Source organism: Pseudophryne corroboree, chromosome 2, assembly GCF_028390025.1.
Source record: "Pseudophryne corroboree isolate aPseCor3 chromosome 2, aPseCor3.hap2, whole genome shotgun sequence".
In the NCBI taxonomy this organism is placed as follows: Eukaryota; Metazoa; Chordata; class Amphibia; order Anura; family Myobatrachidae; genus Pseudophryne; species Pseudophryne corroboree.
This window is the reverse complement of record NC_086445.1, coordinates 978386460-978401477: the sequence shown is the minus strand read 5'-3', so window position 1 is coordinate 978401477 and position 15018 is coordinate 978386460.

The following is a 15018-nucleotide window of genomic DNA, read 5'->3' as shown; positions in this document are numbered from 1 at the left end:
GGTTTCTCACTTATCCAGGCTCATGAAGTGCTTGTCTCACTTATAGAGGTTCTCACTTATGAAGCTTCAAACAGGAGACCCCTGTAAACCTAGGTACAGGGTACTTTAGTGGGGTATCACATAGAGACTTGTCAAAACCTGTACTAATCCCAGATACAGAGGTTCTAAAGGCAGTAATTTCATATATAGAGGTTAATAAACTGCACTCATCTCACTGAAAGAGGTCCTAACAGCAATCATCTCATTTATAGAGGTGATTATTCCTAATAATCGCGAAAAATCAATCTCATTTAAAAAGGTTTGACAGTCTCACTAATAGTTTTTTCTGGTGAAAAAATGCCAGGACCTCACAATTAGTCCCAGTAATAGAGGTTTTCCACTTATCCAAATCCCACTTATCCAGGTTCAACTGTACATGCACAAACATACATACAAATATGGGGCAAGTTATGCAGAATTATTGTTACTGAGAATTCCTGACATTTGGGCTTATATATATTGGGGGTAATTCAGACTTGATAGCTGGGCAGCAATTTTTGCAGCCCTGCGATCAGATAGTCACCTCCTACAGGGGAGTGTATTTTAGCTGTGCAAGTGTGCGATTGCATGTGTAGCAGAGCTGTACAAACAGATTTTGTGCAGTCTCTGTCCAGCCCAGGACTTACTCAGCCTCTGCTATCACATCAGCCTGTCCGGGACCGGATTTGACATCAGACACCCTCCCTTCCAACGCTTGGACACACCTGCGTTTTTTCAGACACTCTCTGAAAACGGTCAGTTGCCACCCACAAACGCCCTCTTCCTGTCAGTCACCTTGCGATCACTGGTGCGATCGCTTTTTTAGAATTATCCCCATTGCTGTGGTCCGTCACGCCTAGGCAATGCAGTGCATATGCATGCGCAGTTCGGACCTGATCGCAGGCTGTGAGAAAACGCAGCCTATCGATCAGGTCTGAATTACCCCCATTGACACACAAAAGTGAAACATTCCTGGAAACTGTATGTAGCCTGTTTATAATCTCCTATATAATAGCCCAGATCTGTGACTTTGTGACTCATTTGCTAACGCTGGGCGGAGTCACAACACTGGGCGGAGTTAGTCAAATGAGTCACAGATCTGGGCAAATCTATAGGAGACTAGGAGCAGAAGCAGATGGTATGGGCATGGCACAGGTAGGGGTGCATACCTCCCAGCTTTCTTCAGGCAGAAGGAGGGACACACAGGCAGCGAAAAGGGGCGTGGTCAACGAAAAGGGGAGTGGCTTCACGGAAGGGCCCCCGTTTTCGTCAGTGAGGAGGCATGCCCAGCGCTCTGTGAGCTGCTGGCATGCCCCCAGGGGCGGACTATGAGTCCGGGGGGCCCAGGGCACTTGAGACGGGGGGCCCTATCTCATTGCTGTGACTGCTTGGGGGTTGGGGGCGTGGCCTAATCGCTGCCCACGTGGCCACTCCCCCTTATGCAAATTCCAGATATATTTTTTTTATTATGGGATTTTGGCCCCTCAGCTAGGGGTAAATGCAGAGGGGCTGGTCACTCCCCCCTACACACCCGCACAGGCAGAAGAAAGCAGGGAGGCTGCTGCCTCCCTGCACCACCACAGACCTGCCAACACGCAGCAGAGTGTGCTGACTGTAGCACAATGCTGCTGCTGGCAGGACGGGGAGCTTCAGAGCTGGGACAGAGCTACTCCAGCCGGGGGGGCCCCTAAAACTGTGGGGCCCACGGTACATACCCCCTGCCCCCCCCCTTAATCTGGCTCTGCTGCCGGAACCCCCCCTTAATCCGTACCCCCTGATGCCCCCTCTCCCACTGTCTCCACTAAATAGACGCACAGCGTCTATTCACCGCAGCTCTGCTAAGCAGAACAGCGAGTTCAGGAGCTTCCCAACTGCCCCCCCACCGGGGGACACTGCGGCCCACGGGTGGGACAGCGGGACAGACCCAAAAAAATGGGACTGTCCCGCGAAAATCAGGACAGTTGGGAGGTATGTGGGTGTGTGAGGGGATATGCCATACAGACAGATTGGGCACCGGCTCAATATGTGCTTGACCCCCCCACATCAGCATACTCAGCAGGGGCTCTCTGGCGCGGAGGAGCGTCACTTTCTGGCACACTCCACGCTTCTTAGCTGCAGTTTTGTGGGGCACCTGCCGCTGTGCAGGTTCCGTACTGCCTCTGTTATCTCCAGCCCCGGCAACCCCACCGCTAGCTGCAGCGCTGCCACCCGCAGTGAGGTGCGCCCAGCTGCTTCACACACTTTAGCCGACGGGTAGCGCTGCAGAAGTCAGCGCTGCTTGCAGGCTCCGACCCCCTCCAGCCTCAGCGTCTCCTGGGAGCTAACCAGCCACTCCCAGTCTCCCCTTTCCACAGTGCCCGACAGCCGCGAGGTCCGCGCCGCGTGCATGCTATGACCCCCTCCTCCCTCCAGCCGCAGCGTCACCTGGGGGATAACCAGTCACTCCCAGTCTCCCCTTACCACAGTGCCCGGCAGCAGCGCGAGGTCTGCGGTGTGTGACTGAGGAGGGGGGGAGGGATGCGGACGGGCAGAGGAAGCAGGACTCCAGCCTGAGAGAGTCAGCCATGCCAAGGCTCCACCAGCAGCAGATCCCAACAGGTTGGAGTGGAACAGCAGCAGCCAGCAGCAGTGACTCCGGTAAGACACATCTGTCTGTCACCACTGTTCTGTCCCTAATACCAATCTCTCCCGTGCCCTGTGTTCTGTCATGTCGCTGTCACCCCTGGCCTTGCCCTGTCACCCTTATCCTGGCCCTTTCACCCTTATCCTGACCCTTTCACCCTTATCCTGGCCCTGTCACCCTTGTCCTGGCCCTGTCACCCTTATGCTGGCCCTGTTACCCCTATCCTGGCCCTGTCACCCCTGTGCTTGCCCTGTCAACCCTATACTGGCCCTGTCACCCCTGTCCTGGTCCTGCCGCCCCTACCCGGGCCATGTCACCCCTATCATGTCCCTGTCATTTCTGTCCTGGCCCCGTCGCCCCTGTCCTGGCCCGTCACCCATGTCCTTGCCCCGTCACCCCTGTCCTGGCCCCATCACCCCTGTTCTGACCCTGTCACCCCTCACCTGGCCCTGTCACCCCTGTCCTGGCCCTGTCACCCCTGTTCTGATCCTGTCACCCCTGTCCTGGTCCTGTTACTGCATACCCTCCAACTACCTTTTTGGCAGGTACAGTACCCGCAGCGCCTCCAGACCCCTCCCCAATGCACCACACCTCCGTACCTTCCCCTCCACCACATGCGGCACTCCACCCCTCCCCCATATGCTGTGCCTCCAGACCCCCTACATCACCCGCGGCTCCCACTCCCCCGCCCCTCCACCACCCACAGCACCTCCAGGCCCCCTCCACCATCCACCCCCCATATATATCTCCCCCCACACCAGCCCCCCCTCCACCCGCAGCATCTGCAGACACCCTCCTCAATCCGTGGTCCCCCCCTCACCCAGTCCTCCCCCACCCACGGCACCCCCACACCTGCCCCTCCACCACCTGCAGCGCCTCGAGACCCCCTTCCCCATCCGCCGCACCACCTGTACCTGCCCCTCCCCCACCCATGGTGCCTCCGGACCCCCTACCCCACCCCCGGCGCCCCCGCCCCTTCCCATCCCACTGCACCTCTGGAACCCTTCACCCATCCGCAACATCCCCGCACCTGCCCCTCTCCCACCCATGGCACCCCTGCCCCTCCCCCACCTGCAGTGCCTCCGGACCCCTCCCCCATCTGCAGCCCCCACTCCTCTGCCCCTCCCCCATCCGCAGCACCTCCCGACCCTTCCCCATCAGGGCCCCTCCCGCTTCTGCCCCCCCTCCACCTGCAGCATCTACAGACACCCTCCCCCATCCCCAGTCCCCCCCCGCATCCGCTACATTCTGTACATCATGCCCTGCAGGTGCTGTTCACGCTGTCGCAAGGGGCTGCGCCTCCTTCACCATCGCACGCACTTTCATTGTGCAATATTTAACCACTAACAAAGGAATGCAGATAATACTCCATATAATACAAATATTGAACCCCAGAAAGGCATGCAAGGGTTAAGGGGGCGTAGCCCCTTGCGACGATGTGAAGAGCGCCCGTAGGGCGCGATGAAGCACCTAGTCAATTATAATTATCCAATGTCACACAAATATTGATTCAGAAATAATTACTTTTTCTGCAGATTGCCTGTTTTTGGTGTACAGTACAGATTGAGTGTCCCATATCCAAAATGCTTGGGACCAGAAGTATTTTGGTTATTGGATTTTTCCATATTTTGGAATAATCGCATATAATAATGAGATATCATGGTGATGGGACCCAAGTCTAAGCACAGAATGCATTTATGTTTCATATATACCTTATACACACAGCCTGAAGGTAATTTTAGCCAATATTTTTAATAACTTTATGCATTAAACAAAGTTTGTGTACATTAAGCCATCAGAAAACAAAGGTTTCACTATCTTAGTCTCACTCAAAAAAATATGTATTTCGGAATATTCTATGGGATACTCAACCTGTATTTTCCTTTTGAATGAAGCTATACCGTTGTTTTAGACTGTGAAAACATATCTATAAAAAATAGAAAGTATTAAAACTGGCAATTTTTCGATCGTTCAATTGTTATAAATAATGGGGGTAATTAAGAGTTGATCACAGCAGCACATTTGTTAGCAGTTGGGCAAAACCATGTGCACTGCAGGTGGGGCAGATATAACATTTGCAGAGAGAGTTAGATTTGGGTGGGTTATTTTGTTTCTGTGCAGGGTAAATACTGGCTGCTTTATTGTTACACTGCAATTTAGATTTCAGTTTGAACACACACACCCAAATCTAACTCTCTCTGCACGTTATATATCTGCCCCCCCTGCAGTGCACATGGGGGGTAATTCTGAGTTGATCGCAGCAGCAAGTTTGTTAGCAATTGGGCAAAACCATGTGCACTGCAGGGGGGCAGATATAACATGTGCAGAGAGAGCTAGATATGGGTGGGTTATTTTGTTTCTGTGCAGGGTAAATACTGGCTGCTTTATTTTTACACTGCAATTTAGATTTCAGTTTGAAAACACCCCACCCAAATCTAACTCTCTCTGCACATGTTATATCTGCCCCCCCCCCCCTGCAGTGCACATGGGGGGTAATTCCAAGTTGATTGCAGCAGGAATTTTTTTAGCAGTTGGGCAAAACCATGTGCACTGCAGGGGAGGCAGATGTAACATGTGCAGAGAGAGTTAGATTTGGGTGTGGTGTGTTCAATCTGCAATCTAAATTGCAGTGTAAAAATAAAGCAGCCAGTATTTACGCTGCACAGAAATAAAATAACCCACCCAAATCTAACTCTCTCTGCACATGTTATATCTGCCTCCCCTGCAGTGCACATGGTTTTGCCCAACTGCTAACAAATTTGCTGCTGCGATCAACTCAGAATTACCCCCATGGTTTTGCCCAACTGCAAACAATTTACTGCTGAGATCAACTCTGAATTACTCCCAATAGGGGTAATTCTGAGTTGATCGCAGCAGGAATTTTGTTAGCAATTGGGCAAAACCATGGCCCTCATTCCGAGTTGTTCGCTCGTTCTTTTCCTTCACATCGATGCGATTTTCCACTAACTGCGCATGTGCAATATTCGTACTGCGGCTGCGCCAAGTAAATTTGCTAAGAAGTTTGGTATTTTACTCACGGCATTACGAGGTTTTTTCTTCGTTCTGGTGATCGTAGTGTGATTGACAGGAAGTGGGTGTTTCTGGGCGGAAACTGGCCGTTTTATGGGTGTGTGTGAAAAAACGCTGCCGTTTCTGGGAAAAACGCGGGAGTGGCTGAAGAAACGGGGGAGTGTTTGGGCGAACGCTGGGTGTGTTTGTGACGTCAAACCAGGAACGGCAAGCACTGAACTGATAGCACTGGAAGAGTAAGTCTCGAGCTACTCAGAAACCGCAAAGTAAAATCTTTTCGCAATATTGCGAATACTTCGTTCGCAATTCTGCTAAGCTAAGATTCACTCCCAGAGGGCGGCGGCTTAGCGTGTGCACTGCTGCGAAAAGCGGCTAGCGAGCGAACAACTCGGAATGAGGGCCCATGTGCACTGCAGGGGAGGCAGATATAACATGTGCAGAGAGAGTTAGATTTGGGTGGGGGTGTGTTCAATCTGCAATCTAAATTGCATCGTAAAAATAAAGCAGCCAGTATTTACCCTGCACAGAAACAAAATAACCCACCCAAATCTAACTCTCTCTGCACATGTTATATCTGCCTCCCCTGCAGTGCACATGGTTCTGCCCAATTGCTAACAAAATTCCTGCTGCGATCAACTCAGAATTACCCCCAATGTACCCAAGAAAACTCAACTCGGAATCTTTCTGTAATATACTGTAGCAGTTAACTCTCTGCTCGCCATAACACAATTTAATTGCACAGAACTAACAAGCATTACTCATCACCTTGTGGGTTTTTTGATGTTGCTGCTGTTTTGAATAAATTGGTCAAGTCAGAGTCAATATCCGCGGAAATCCAAATACGACAGTGATTGTTCACCAAAGGACAAAAACACTAATTACTGTGGGAAAACATGTCATGTGAGATTTCTCATACAGCGACACGTTAACTCTTGTAATGGGATTCAGATGGCGGATGTCTTAATTAATAGAACGTATTCTAAGTATCAGCAATTACTGGATTCTCGTGGCACTTGCACTTACTGGGGCTGTCACCAAATGTTTAGCTATTACTGCAGTTTATGTAATTACCAGGGAAACTATTCAAGGACTATAAGTTGCAGGAAAAAGTTACACGTTTAATTTACAGTTCCCAGCAGTCTTCCAGAAATGCTTAGCTTTTCATGTTACATTTACAGTACTCCGCCATTAAACGTGATCAGTATGATTTGCCGATGGACAGGATGCCAGCGGTCCATCAGAATCCCGATAGCCCCCCAGTAAGCCCCCTAACCCTCCTCTGCCCCCTACCCTAACCCTCCACGGTAGTGCCTAACCCTAACCTCCCCTTCTAAATGCCTAACCCTCCCTCCTGGTCTCTAACACTAATCTTCCCTATCCTGCAGGCTAATCCTAACCACCCCCTTCTTCTGCCTAAACCTAAACTCCCCCCACCCCCCGCGACAGGACGTCAGCGCGTCCCACTGTCCAGACAATGGCAGCTGTTGGTAATGTGATGCTGGCATTCTGTGCGGTGTCGCTACCTCGATGCCTGTTCCTTTGGGATCCCTGCGTCGGTATATCGACCGCCGGGATCCCGTCTGTCAGAAAGCTAACTGCTTCCCCATTAAACAGCTATCGGTCGGTGTGAATCAGTCTATTAATAAAAAATAATGCTAATAATGAATAACAATAAAAAAAAGACTGAATACATACATTAATTTATTGGTCCATCACAATATTTACTTGGGTGGTGACCCACTTAAACTTTTACACCCTAATAATACAATATGACGAAGAAAGCAATTGCAGACTTCGTATGCTCCGCGTCATTCATGTGCAACTTGATAGAGGATCTGAGAGAGCTTGGTTCAATCCTTGCATGGCCTGAATTCTACATCGACAAATGGTTCTGGATGGCAACTGGATGGCTATAAGTGCATGAGGGGGGGGCCTGGGCAGGCAAAATAAAGACATGACAGGTGCTTTGGTCTAGCAATCTAGGGCCATGACTGGGACTCTGGGCTGGCAATGTACAGTAAGCGCATGAGGGAGCTCTGGGCTGGCAATATAAGGGCATGACATATGCTCAGGGTTGGCAATATAAGGGCATGATGGGAGCTCTGGGCTGGCAATAAATGGGCATGAGGGATCTCTGGGTTGGCAATATAAGGGCAAGAGTGGCTTTGGGCTGGCAACAGAAGGGCATGATGTGGGCTCTGGGCTGGCAATTTAAGGAAATTATGAGGTCTCTGGCCTGGCATTATGAGGTCATGAAGAGGGGGGGGGGGGGGGGGGGATTTGTAATAGCAATATGAGTTAGGATGTAGTGATGTGCACCGGAAATTTTTCGGGTTTTGTGTCTTGGTTTTGGGTTCGGTTCCGCGGCCGTGTTTTGGATTCGGACGCGTTTTGGCAAAACCTTACCGAAAAATTTTTGTCGGATTCGGGTGTGTTTTGGATTCGGGTGTTTTTTTCAAAAAACCCTCAAAAACAGCTTAAATCATAGAATTTGGGGGTCATTTTGATCCCATAGTATTATTAACCTCAATAACCATAATTTCCACTCATTTCCAGTCTATTCTGAACACCTCACACCTCACAATATTATTTTTAGTCCTAAAATTTGCCCCGAGGTCGCTGGATGGCTAAGCTAAGCGACCCAAGTGGCCAACACAAACACCTGGCCCATCTAGGAGTGGCACTGCAGTGTCAATCAAGACAGGATGGCCCTTCCAAAAAATACTCCCCAAACAGCACATGGTGCAAAGAAAAAAAAGAGGCGCACCAAGGTCGCTGTGTGACTAAGCTAAGCGACCCAAGTGGCCGACACAAACACCTGGCCCATCTAGGAGTGGCACTGCAGTGTCAGACAGGATGGCACTTCAAAAAAATAGTCCCCAAACAGCACATGATGCAAAGAAAAAAAGAGGCGCAATGAGGTAGCTGTGTGACTAAGCTAAGCGACCCAAGTGGCCGACACAAACACCTGGCCCATCTAGGAGTGGCACTGCAGTGTCAGACAGGATGGCACTTAAAAAAAATAGTCCCCAAACAGCACATGATGCAAAGAAAAAAAGAGGCGCACCAAGGTGACTGTGTGACTAAGCTAAGCGACACAAGTGGCCGACACAAACACCTGGCCCATCTAGGAGTGGCACTGCAGTGTCAATCAAGTCAGGATGGCCCTTCCAAAAAATACTCCCCAAACAGCACATGATGCAAAGAAAAAAAGAGGCGCACCAAGGTCGCTGTGTGACTAAGCTAAGCGACCCAAGTGGCCGACACAAACACCTGGCCCATTTAGGAGTGGCACTGCAGTGTCAGACAGGATGGCACTTCAAAAAAATAGTCCCCAAACAGCACATGATGCAAAGAAAAAAAGAGGCGCAATGAGGTAGCTGTGTGACTAAGCTAAGCGACCCAAGTGGCCGACACAAACACCTTGCCCATCTAGGAGTGGCACTGCAGTGTCAGACAGGATGGCACTTCAAAAAAATAGTCCCCAAACAGCACATGATGCAAAGAAAAAAAGAGGCGCACCAAGGTGGCTGTGTGACTAAGCTAAGCGACACAAGTGGCCGACACAAACACCAGGCCCATCTAGGAGTGGCACTGCAGTGTCAGGCAGGATGGCCCTTCCAAAAAATACTCCCCAAACAGCACATGATGCAAAGAAAAAAAGAGGCGCACCAAGGTGGCTGTGTGACTAAGCTAAGCGACACAAGTGGCCGACACAAACACCTGGCCCATCTAGGAGTGGCACTGCAGTGTCAATCAAGACAGGATGGCCTTTCCAAAAAATTGTCCCCAAACAGCACATGATGCAAAGAAAAAAAGGGGCGCACCAAGGTGGCTGTGTGACTAAGCTAAGCGACACAAGTGGCCGACACAAACACCTGGCCCATCTAGGAGTGGCACTGCAGTGTCAATCAAGACAGGATGGCCCTTCCAAAAAATTGTCCCCAAACAGCACATGATGCAAAGAAAAAAAGAGGCGCACCAAGGTCGCTGTGTGACTAAGCTAAGCGACACAAGTGGCCGACACAAACACCTGGCCCATCTAGGAGTGGCACTGCAGTGTCAGGCAGGATGGCCCTTCAAAAAAATTGTCCCCAAACAGCACATGATGCAAAGAAAAATTAAAGAAAAAAGAGGTGCAAGATGGAATTGTCCTTGGGCCCTCCCACCCACCCTTATGTTGTATAAACAGGACATGCACACTTTAACGAACCCATCATTTTAGCGACAGGGTCTGCCACACGACTGTGACTGAAATGACTGGTTGGTTTGGGCCCCCACCAAAAAAGAAGCAATCAATCTCTCCTTGCACAAACTGGCTCTACAGAGGCAAGATGTCCACCTCATCATCATCCTCCGATTCCTCACCCCTTTCACTGTGTACATCCCCCTCCTCACAGATTATTAATTCGTCCCCACTGGAATCCACCATCTCAGGTCCCCGTGTACTTTCTGGAGGCAATTGCTGCTGGTGAATGTCTCCACGGAGGAATTGATTATAATTCATTTTAATGAACATCATCTTCTCCACATTTTCTGGAAGTAACCTCGTACGCCGATTGCTGACAAGGTGAGCGGCTGCACTAAACACTCTTTCGGAGTACACACTGGAGGGAGGGCAACTTAGGTAGAATAAAGCCAGTTTCTGCAAGGGCCTCCAAATTGCCTCTTTTTCCTGCCAGTATACGTACGGACTGTCTGACGTGCCTACTTGGATGCGGTCACTCATATAATCCTCCACCATTCTTTCAATGGCGAGAGAATCATATGCAGTGACAGTAGACGACATGTCAGTAATCGTTGTCAGGTCCTTCAGTCCGGACCAGATGTCAGCACTCACTCCAGACTGCCCTGCATCACCGCCAGCGGGTGGGCTCGGAATTCTTAGCCTTTTCCTCGCACCCCCAGTTGCGGGAGAATGTGAAGGAGGAGCTGTTGACGGGTCACGTTCCGCTTGACTTGACAATTTTCTCACCAGCAGGTCTTTGAACCTCTGCAGACTTGTGTCTGCCGGAAAGAGAGATACAACGTAGGTTTTAAATCTAGGATCGAGCACGGTGGCCAAAATGTAGTGCTCTGATTTCAACAGATTGACCACCCGTGAATCCTGGTTAAGCGAATTAAGGGCTCCATCCACAAGTCCCACATGCCTAGCGGAATCGCTCTGTTTTAGCTCCTCCTTCAATGTCTCCAGCTTCTTCTGCAAAAGCCTGATGAGGGGAATGACCTGACTCAGGCTGGCAGTGTCTGAACTGACTTCACGTGTGGCAAGTTCAAAGGGTTGCAGAACCTTGCACAACGTTGAAATCCTTCTCCACTGCGCTTGAGTCAGGTGCATTCCACCTCCAATGCCTATATCGTGGCCAGATGTATAGGCTTGAATGCCCTTTTGCTGCTCCTCCATCCTCTGAAGCATATAGAGGGTTGAATTCCACCTCGTTACCACCTCTTGCTTCAGATGATGGCAGGGCAGGTTCAGGAATGTTTGGTGGTGCTCCAGTCTTCGGTACGCGGTGCCTGAACGCCGAAAGTGGCCCGCAATTCTTCGGGCCACCGACAGCATCTCTTGCACGCCCCTGTCGTTTTTTAAATAATTCTGCACCACCAGATTCAAGGTATGTGCAAAACATGGGACGTGATGGAATTTGCCCAGATGTAATGCACGCACAATATTGCTGGCGTTGTCCGATGTCACAAATCCCCAGGAGAGTCCAATTGGGGTAAGCCATTCTGCGACGATCTTCCTCAGTTGCCGTAAGAGGTTTTCAGCTGTGTGGCTATTCTGGAAAGTGGTGATACAAAGCGTAGCCTGCCTAGGAACGAGTTGGCGTTTGCGAGATGCTGCTACTGGTGCCGCCGCTGCTGTTCTTGCTGCGGGAGGCAATACATCTACCCAGTGGGCTGTCACAGTCATATAGTCCTGAGTCTGCCCTGCTCCACTTGTCCACATGTCCGTGGTTAAGTGGACATTGGGTACAACTGCATTTTTTAGGACACTGGTGACTCTTTTTCTGAGGTCTGTGTACATTTTCGGTATCGCCTGCCTAGAGAAATGGAACCTAGATGGTATTTGGTACCGGGGACACAGTACCTCAATCAAGTCTCTAGTTGGCTCTGAATTAACGATGGATACCGGAACCACGTTTCTCACCGCCCAGGCTGCCAAGGCCTCAGTTATCCGCTTTGCAGCAGGATGACTGCTGTGATATTTCATCTTCCTTGCAAAGGACTGTTGGACAGTCAACTGCTTACTGGAAGTAGTACAAGTGGTCTTCCGACTTCCCCTCTGGGATGACGATCGACTCCCAGCAGTAACAACAGCAGCACCAGCAGCAGTAGGCGTTACACTCAAGGATGCATCGGAGGAATCCCAGGCAGGAGAGGACTCGTCAGACTTGACAGTGACATGGCCTGCAGGACTATTGGCTTTCCTGGGTAAGGAGGAAATTGACACTGAGGGAGTTGGTGGTGTGGTTTGCAGGAGCTTGGTTACAAGAGGAAGGGATTTAGTGGTCAGTGGACTGCTTCCGCTGTCAGCCAAAGTTTTTGAACTTGTCACTGACTTATGATGAATGCGCTGCAGGTGACGTATAAGGGAGGATGTTCCGAGGTGGTTAACGTCCTTACCCCTACTTATTACAGCTTGACAAAGGCAACACACGGCTTGACACCTGTTGTCCGCATTTGTGTTGAAATAATTCCACACCGAAGAGCTGATTTTTTTAGTATTTTGACCAGGCATGTCAATGGCCATATTCCTCCCACGGACAACAGGTGTCTCTCCGGGTGCCTGACTTAAACAAACCACCTCACCATCAGAATCCTCCTTGTCAATTTCCTCCCCAGCACCAGCAACACCCATATCCTCATCCTGGTGTACTTCAACAGTGACATCTTCAATTTGACTATCAGGAACTGGACTGCGGGTGCCCCTTCCAGCACTTGCAGGGGGCGTGCAAATGGTGGAAGGCGCAAGCTCTTCCCGTCCAGTGTTGGGAAGGTCAGGCATCGCAACCGACCGATTGGACTCTCCTTGAGGATTTGTGATTTTGAAGAACGCACAGTTCTTTGCTGTGCTTTTGCCAGCTTAAGTCTTTTCTTTTTTTCTAGCGAGAGGATGAGTGCTTCCATCCTCATTTGAAGCTGAACCACTAGCCATGAACATAGGCCAGGGCCTCAGCCGTTCCTTGCCACTCCGTGTCGTAAATGGCATATTGGCAAGTTTACGCTTCTCCTCAGATGCTTTTTATTTAGATTTTTGGGTCATTTTACTGAACTTTTGTGTTTTGGATTTTACATGCTCTCTACTATGACATTGGGCATCGGCCTTGGCAGATGACGTTGATGGCATTTCATCGTCTCGGCCATGACTAGTGGCAGCAGCTTCAGCACGAGGTGGAAGTGGATCTTGATCTTTCCCTTTAACCTCCACATTTTTGTTCTCCATTTTTTAATGTGTGGAATTATATGCCAGTATCAATAGCAATGGCCTACTACTATATTTACTGCGCACAACTAAAAGGCACCACAGGTATACAATGTAGATGGATGGATAGTATACTTAATGGATGACGAGTGACGACACAGAGGTAGGTACACAGCAGTGGCCTACCGTACTGCTATATACAGTATACTGGACCTGGTGGACACTGTCAGCAAACTGCTAAACTAGTCTAAAAAAAAGGCACCACAATTATACAATGTAGATGGATGGATAGTATACTTCATGGATGACGAGTGACGACACAGAGGTAGGTACACAGCAGTGGCCTACCGTGCTGCTATATACAGTATACTGGACCTGGTGGACATTGTCAGCAAACTGCTAAACTAGTCTAAGAAAAAGGCACCACAGGTATACAATGTAGATGGATGGATAGTATACTTAATGGATGACGAGTGACGACACAGAGGTAGGTACACAGCAGTGGCCTACCGTACTGCTGTATACAGTATACTGGACCTGGTGGACACTGTCAGCAAACTGCTAAACTAGTCTAAAAAAAAGGCACCACAGGTATACAATGTAGATGGATGGATAGTATACTTAATGGATGACGAGTGACGACACAGAGGTAGGTACACAGCAGTGGCCTACCGTACTGCTATATACAGTATACTGGACCTGGTGGACACTGTCAGCAAACTGCTAAACTAGTCTAAAAAAAAGGCACCACAGGTATACAATGTAGATGGATGGATAGTATACTTTATGGATGACGAGTGACGACACAGAGGTAGGTACACAGCAGCAGTGGCCTACCGTACTGCTATATACAGTATACTGGACCTGGTGGACACTGTCAGCAAACTGCTAAACTAGTCTAAAAAAAAGGCACCACAGGTATACAATGTAGATGGATGGATAGTATACTTAATGGATGACGAGTGACGACACAGAGGTAGGTACACAGCAGTGGCCTACCGTACTGCTATATACAGTACACTGGACCTGGTGGACACTGTCAGCAAACTGCTAAACTAGTCTAAAAAAAAGGCACCACAGGTATACAATGTAGATGGATGGATAGTATACTTAATGGATGACGAGTGACGACACAGAGGTATGTACACAGCAGTGGCCTACCGTACTGCTATATACAGTATACTGGACCTGGTGGACACTGTCAGCAAACTGCTAAACTAGTCTAAAAAAAAGGCACCACAGGTATACAATGTAGATGGATGGATAGTATACTTAATGGATGACGAGTGACGACACAGAGGTAGGTACACAGCAGTGGCCTACCGTACTGCTATATACAGTATACTGGACCTGGTGGACACTGTCAGCAAACTGCTAAACTAGTCTAAAAAAAAGGCACCACAGGTATACAATGTAGATGGATGGATAGTATACTTAATGGATGACGAGTGACGACACAGAGGTAGGTACACAGCAGTGGCCTACCGTACTGCTATATACAGTATACTGGACCTGGTGGACACTGTCAGCAAACTGCTAAACTAGTCTAAAAAAAAGGCACCACAGGTATACAATGTAGATGGATGGATAGTATACTTAATGGATGACGAGTGACGACACAGAGGTAGGTACAGCAGTGGCCTACCGGTCTGCTATATACAGTATACTGGACCTGGTGGATACTGTCAGCAAACTGCTAAACTAGTCTAAAAAAAAGGCACCACAGGTATACAATGTAGATGGATGGATAGTATACTTAATGGATGACGAGTGACGACACAGAGGTAGGTACAGCAGTGGCCTACCGTACTGCTATATACAGTATACTGGACCTGGTGGACACTGTCAGCAAACTGCTAAACTAAAATGCACCACAGGTATAGGAATGTAGATGGATAGTATACTTAATGGATGACGACAC